Raw genomic sequence first — 8,017 nt, 5'->3', positions numbered from 1 at the left:
GAGGCGGGTTAAAAGGTGTGGTTTTGGGGCAGGGTTTGAGCCAGGGTTAGAGGCAGGGTTTGGGGCGCAGCTTGTAACATGCTTTAGGGCGGGGTTTGAGGCGAATTTTGATGCGGGGTTTGAGGCAAGGTTTGGGGTGGGGTTTGAGGCCACGTTTGATACGGGATTTGAGATGGGGTTGGGGGTGGGGTTTGAGGCGGTGTTTGTGTTGGGGTTTGCGGTGGGGTTTGAGGCAGGGTTAGAGGCGGGGTTTGAGGAGGGGTTTGGGGTGGGGTTTGGGGTCGGTTTTTAGGCGGCGTTTGAGGCGAAGTTTTAGGCGGGGTTAGAGGAGGGGTTAGAGGTGCAGTTTGGGGCAATGTTTGAGGGAGGCGACAGAGGCGGGGTTTGGGGCGAGATTTGAGGTGAGGTTTGGGGCAGGGTTTGAAATGAGGTTTGGGATGGGGTTTGAGGCAGGGTTTCAGGCGGGGTTTGGGGCAAAGTTTGAGGCAAAGTTTGGGGTGGGGTTTGAGGCGGGGTTTGAGGAGGGGTTAGAGGCGGGGTTTAAGGTGGGGATTTAGGCGGGGTTTGAGGTGGGGTTTGAGGCAAGTTTTGAGGCAAGGTTTGGTGTGGGGTTAGAGACTGGGTTTGAGGCAGGGTTTGAGCTGAAGTTTGGGGTGGGGTTTGGGATGGGTTTAGGTGTAGGGTTTGGGGCGGGGTTAGAAACGAAGTTTGGCGTGGGGTTAGAGGCGGGATTTGTGGTAAGGTTTGAGTCGGGGTTAGAGGTGGGGTTTGGGGCAGGGTTTGGGTTGGGGTTTGAGGCGGGCTTTCAGGCGGGGTTTGGGGCAAGGTTTGAGGCAAAGTTTGGGGTGGGGTTTGAGGCGGGGTTTGAGGCGGTGTTTGGGTTGGGGTTAGAGACAGGGTTTGAGGCAAGGCTTGAGGCTGCGTTTGAGGAGGGGTTTGGGGTGTGGTTGGAGGCGGGGTTGGGTGTGGGGATTGAGGCAGCGTTTGAGGCAGGGTTTGGGTTGGGGTTTGAGGCTGGATATGGGGTGGTGTTTCAGTCAGAGTTAAAAGCGGGGTTAGGGGCGGGGTAGGAAACGGAGTTTGGGGCGGGGTTAGAGGCGGGGTTTGGGGTGGGGTTAGAGGCAAGGTTTGGGGTGGGCTTTGGGGCAGGGTTTGGGATGGGTTTTGAGGTGGGGTTTGGGGTAATGTTTGAGGCGGAGTTTGGTGTGGTGTTTAAGGTGGGGCATGGAGTGGGGTTTGAGGCTAGGTTTGGGGAGGGGTTTGTGGCGGGATTTCAGGTGGGTTATGAGGTGGGGTTTGAAAAAAAGTTTTATGCGGGGTTAAAGGTGGGTTTTGAGGTGGGGTTGGAGGCGGTGTTAGAGATGTGTTTTGGGGCATAGTTTGAGGCAGGGTTTGAGGCGGTGTTTGAGGTGAGGCTTTAGGCGGGTTTTGGGGCAGGGTTTGTGGCGTTGTTAGTGGCAGGGTTTGAGAAGGGGTTTGGGGTGGGGTTGGAGATGGGGTTTTAGGCGCGGTTTGAGGTGGGTATTCAGGTGGGGTTAGTGGTGGTGTTTGGGGGTGGGGGTTGGGGTGGTGTTTGGGTAGGGTTAGATGCGGGGTTTGAGGTGGGGTTTGGGGCGGGTTTGATTCGGGGTTTTGTTGGAAGAAACCGCGGGAGACGAGTCTCATGCTATCATGATCAACAGGTCTCATTTATTAGGTGTAACAGCATCTTATTTATACAGTCAGTAATAAGCTCATGCATATTGCAAAAGTAAAGCTCAGGATTGGTGGGTTACGTATTACTTCATCTGACCTTTGTGGTTAGCCTTATGGTTACTTTTTCTTCACAGCTATGTCTATACATTGCTACACATCTTGTTTTTCCCTTAGGCCGTCCTTGCCTCTAGCTACATATTCTGTCTTTAGCTACATATCCTGTCTTTCACATCCTGATTTCTCCTCAGCTGCTGCCTCCAGTCACGTTCCTTCTCTTACAATTTAACTAATGGAATTTCATCATGTCCTTTCTCATGAAGCCATTCTGCATAAACACTCCACACTTCCCCCGTTTTCTTTTAGGCTGAAAAGGCTCAGTTTAACGACCGATTAATCATATTTAACAAGCAGTTCAGTTCATTTGTTCAGTCAGTTCTCATGTAGTTTTATCCTGCTCCATAGCTGCTGCTCTGTGAACTCCTCATCTCGATCCATGACTGCTGCTCCATAAAATTCTTCTTGTATTACAACAATTTCAAGATACTGCCTATAGAGTAACAACACTACTTAAATTAATAACATAACTATTATAACTCAATCAAGGCCTCGATTGACAATACTCTAAATATGAAAAAAAAAGAGACAAGTCAAATACAACTTAACAACATTACTGTTAAACCTGCTATAAAGGACAAATGTGTTTGCTCTGCAACCTAAGTTTCTGCAACCTGGAAATAAATCTGTGAGGGTCCCATTGTGTTAATCTGTAACTGGTCAGGAAAAGTCTTCAATTTTCATATACTCTGATATATTGATTTTAATGACCACTAAAATTTGTGCAGTAAATGCTTTTAAGATGTTCATAACCATGCTCTACCAACTGAGTTATCTGGGCTAATAATTGATTAATGATCGCACAATTCAATAGAATAGCATGTCAAATAGAACCAATTTTAGAGGACAAATGTACTAGAGTATCACTAGGGGCATTATTACTTATTGACCCTTGAGAAACAGCAAGCCATGTTGGTGGCGGATGTGACAGGTAGTGCCAGCAGGGCGTCCCCTGCTTCAAGGTGCACATTTCCTCTCTCACCCATCACAGATTCTCTCCTGCATTCAGGGTCTGAAGGATTTCTTCCAGTTGTACACCACATCCGCATGGCCAGTGCGTGATATAGAGCCCAAGTGGAACACCTGCTTGGAAAACAAACTATCAAATTTAGTTCTATTAGCATGCACTTTTGTCTAAAATGATGCATGGTTATATTTCAAAAATCCCAATTAGTTGGATGTAAGAGAGGTATCTATTCTATGATACAGGGTCATCTCTTTGACTGGGATTCCTTTCCAGGTTTTGTCTTTGCCAATTAAGAAAAGCTAATTAATAGGCTAATAACATCATAACCAAACAGTACTAAAACATTAAAAGCTATTCCTGTAGATTCTAGCATTGATTACATCAATCCTTTAATTAAATCCTGTTTAATACGCATCTGATCTATTACTAAAATAGAAGAAGCACACAACATCCTAGCTAATGCCTTAAACTCTAATTCTTGAGACTGCATTGGTAAAACAGAAAATCACACACTATGTCAAACTATTACTAATATTATCTATAACACAGCAAGTTACAAAGCAATACCACTAAGTAAGAAACACACAATTACAATTACTATAAAGGCTGGATGCTATTTTCTGCCTTCAGATGAGACCAAACATATCATGCTGGAACCCACGTAGGGCCAGTCCCTGTGGAAATAAGAGCATATTCACGACCCCAAGTTGTCAGTGGTAGGGGACAGTCCCAAAGTCCTGTGGCCATATTCCAAACATTAACCATAGGCTGTTCCTTTAGCACTGGGGAAGCCTCAAAATGACGATCCACATAAGCTGTATCTCTATGAACACGATTCAAAAAGTTCAGCACAAGCAAAACAAGCAAAACCTTGCATAATATTTCCTGTAGTGTGTCTCCCATATTCCCCCTTTTTTGTTTAAGAATGGATTTCAGTGTTTGATAAATGTGATCAGTGATAGCTTGTCCAGTGGGAGAATGAGCAATGGCTGTAGTATGTTTAACACACCCTTCTTGGAGGAAAGTTTGAGTGGCCTTAGAGGTATATGCAGGCCCATTATCTGTTTTTGTAGTATGTGGAATTCCTATAGCAGCATAAGCAGATAACCAGTGTTTACGGGTGTCATGACTGCGTTCACCTGTATGTGCTGTGGCAAATACGTAAGAAGAATGAGTATCTATTGTTACATGTGCATATTTTAGACAGCCAAATTCAGGAACGTGAGTGACATTTGTCTGACACAGTTGAAGAGGTGCTGTGCCACATGGATTTGTCCCAGTCTGAGGCAAAGAGGTATCAGTCAAATTATGTAGCTGGTATTCCGTCACAAACACAGTGTATTGCGTAGGAGAGAGGATCATGAATTCTGTATGTTCTTACTGACTCCCTTAGCTCCTTCACTGCCTCATAAGGCAGGGATTCCCAACGGGGGACCTGATTAGGAAAGGTTTGCAACATGTCAGCATCACCCCTTAATATTGTTTCTTTTCTGCATTGTTCTAAGACATCACAGTATGCTGTAGGGAAATTTGTCGTTCCTGCTCCCTTCAAAGTATCATCAGGAGGAAATGCGTCCGATTCTCTTTCTGGATCTACAGGACCGGGGTCACAACGATCCCCTGGTTTCGGTCCATCCGCGTCTTTAACCACGTTACACACGGGCTGCACAGACGCAGCCGCGCACGACGAAGGGCGGCGGCACGGCGAGGCGCAGAGAACGACGTGGGCGGAGCAGAGGGCGGGGGCGAGACGAGCGACGTAGGCGGACTGAAGGGCGGGGGGGCCGTAGAGGCCGACAACGCGGCGAGCGACGTGGGGGGGCGGCAGGCGGCCGCTGGTTGGGAACGGCTGGTTGTGTCGGAGCGCGGCCGCTGTTCTTTCCCGCGCTGGGCTGGAGGTTTCTTGACCGGCGACGGCAGGTGACGGTGTTGTGGTTGTCCGAGCGGCAGTTCTGGCACCACACACCGACAGCTTGGCGATTCCGTCATAAATGTCCCTTAACGCCGCACCGGAAACATTTTAAAGAGGTGCTTGGGCCTGAATTGGTTACTGCAGACGCTTGTAACGGTGCAAGAGCTGCTGACACTTGATTCTGAGAAGCCTCAGCCTGTGCCTTTAATCCTGCCCCTAGCTCTTTAATGGCCTCAACTATGAAAGCCTGAGCCCCTGTGGGCACACTCGATAATCTGTCTAACGCCTCCTCTATTGTCCAGTTACTCCTCAAAGTACTTAGAATGCCACGAGCTGTAGCATTACAATTCTGAAGTGCACAATGTTTTAGCATTATTTCCCTCATGTATCTGGTACTCCAGCCTTCTCTATGGCTCCGGAAACACTCCAAAATCCTCATTTCTTCCCTGCTGGAATCCCATATAAGACAACAATGGGACACATAGGGACCCCATGGTTCACAGTCGGGGACAGTGAGACCCATTAGAGGCACATAGGGACCCCGTTGAGACCCATAAGAGACCCCTTAGAGGCACATAGGGACCACATTGAAACCCATAGATACACATAGGAAGACACTTGGGCCCAGAGACACCCGTAAGAGACACCGTAGAGATTCCATAGAGGCACATAGGGAGACACTGGGACCCACAGGGGGACATAGAGATCCATAGGGGGACAGTGGGACACATTGGGACCCCATGGAGAGACATAGAGACACATAGGGACCCATCTAGAGGCATAATAACCCCATAGAGACCTATTGGGACACCCAGAGACCCATAGGGAAACATTGGGACCCGTAGGGGCTGTATGGGAGATTGGTAATCACAGCCTGAACCTCTGATTAATCAGCTGAGGCAAGTGTGGGGTCAGCTGCGGGAGCACAGGTGAGAGTAATGGAGCTGTGCTCCCGGGAGGGCTGGAGCTCGACTCCACCTCCTCTGAGACCTCATTTAAGGGCTGACCCTCACTCGAGCCGCTTTCCATTATCTTTCCGAGCTCCCTGTTACCGGGTGAGGTCCCAGAAGACTGGAGGCTTGCCAACGTGACTCCCATTTCCAAGCAAGGTTGTCAGGAGGATCCGGGCAACTCCAGGCCTGTTAGCCTGACCTCGGTGCCAGGGAAGGGAATGGAACGAATTGTCTTGAGGGAGATGACAGATGCGGCAGGTGTGGGATGAGCAGGAGATCAGACCTAGCCAGCATGGGTTCGTGAAGGGCAGCTCCTGCTTGACCAATCTGATCTCCTTCTACGATCCTGTGACCCATCTGATGGATGAAGGAAAGAAAGGAAGGCTGTTGATGTGCTCTACTTGGACTTCAGCAAAGCCTTCACAACTGTCTCCCATGCTATTCTCCTACAAAAGCTGGCAGCCCTTTTCCAACCTTGAGAATTCTGTGATTCTGTGAGGCAGCATCTCTTGGACATCGCTCTGCAGTGAAGACCGCCCCAGCTTCCTCAGCGAAGGCATCACCACTGGTGAGTTTCTCTCTCGCTTAGAACCTCTGTACATTTGTTACCATCTTTGTTACCATCTGTATAGTTACCACCTAGACAGGGGGACATAGAGAGACACTGGGACCCATAGGGACCCATAGAGATCCAGAGGAAGACATTGGGACCCATAGAGAGACACTGGGACCCATAGGGACACATAGAGAGACACTGGGACCCATAGGGACACATAGAGACCCATAGACAGTCATTGGGAGCCATAAGGATAAATTGAGACCCATAGAGACCCCTTTGAGACCCATAGTGCCTCAAAGAAACCCATAGCGACCCCATAGTCACCCATAGCGCCCCATAGGAACACAAAGATACCCCATAGAGCCCCATAGACACCCCATAGTGACCCATAGGGGCCCAAAGAGACCCCATAGCACCCCATAGCTACTCCATAGTGCCCCATAGCAGCCCATGGAGCCTCATAGACACTCCATTGTGCCCCACAGCACCCCATTGCACCCCATAGGGACCCATAGACACAGCATACTGCTCCATAGAGCCCCATAGACACCCCATAGTTCCCCACAGCACCCCATAGCTGCCCACAGTGCCCCATAGACACCACATAAGGCCCTACAGCCACACCATGGAGCCCAATTGAACCACATAGACACGCCATATCGCCCCATAGTGCCTGTAGACACCCCATAGAGCCCCATAGAGACCCACTGAACCCCATACAGACCCCGTGCAGACCCCATAGAGCCCCACAGACAACCCATAGATCCCCAAAGACACCCCATAGACTCCCCATAGAGCCCCATAGGGACCTCATAGCGCCCCATAGAGACCCCATTCTTCAGCATAGAGCCCCATAGCAAACCATAGCACCCCATAGTCACCCATAGCGCCCCATAGGAACCCAAGGATACCCCAAAGCACCCCATAGCCACCCTACAGCACCGCATAGCCACCCCATAGAGCCCCATAGACACCACATAGTGACCCATAGCGCCCCATAGGGGCACAAAGAGACCCCAAATCATCCCATAGCTACTCCACAGTGCCCCATAGCAGCCCATGGAGCCTCATAGACACTCCCTTGTGCCCCACAGCGCCCCATTGCACCCCATAGGGACCCATAGACACCCTATACTGCTCCATAGAGCCCCATAGCACCCCATAGTGCCTCACAGCACCCCATAGCACAACATAGTGCCACATAGACACCACATAAGGACATATAGCCGCGCCATAGAGCCCCATAGACATTCCATAGAGCCCCGTAGGCAACCCATTGTGCCCCATAGAGCTCCCATAGCCACCCATAGAAACTCATTTTGCCACATAGACACACCATAGCGTTCCATAGACACCCCATAGAAACCTCAGAACGCCCCATAGAACCCCATAGAGCTCCATAGGCACCCCATAGAGCCCCATAGAGAACCCATAGAGGCACATAGCAACCCATAGGGGGGACATTGGGACACATAGGGACACAGAGTGACCCATAGGGAGACACTGGGACCCATAGGGTGACATTGGGACACATAGGGACACCATGGATTACAGTGGGGGACAGTGATACCCGTAGAGACACATAGAGACTCTGCTGAGACCCATAAGAGACCCTATAGAGGCACATAGGGACCACACTGAAACCCATAGATACCCATAGGAGGACATTTAAGCCCATAGTTACAAATAAGTGACCCCATAGAGGCACATAGCTACCCATAGGTGGGATATTGGGACACATAGGGACACATAGTGACCCATAGGGAGACACTGGGACCCATAGGGGGACATTGGGACACATAGAGACCCCATGGATT

This window comes from Coturnix japonica, chromosome 18, assembly GCF_054131305.1.
Source record: "Coturnix japonica strain WE chromosome 18, WE-NBRP24, whole genome shotgun sequence".
Taxonomy (NCBI): domain Eukaryota; kingdom Metazoa; phylum Chordata; class Aves; order Galliformes; family Phasianidae; genus Coturnix; species Coturnix japonica.
This window is presented reverse-complemented; position numbering follows the sequence as displayed.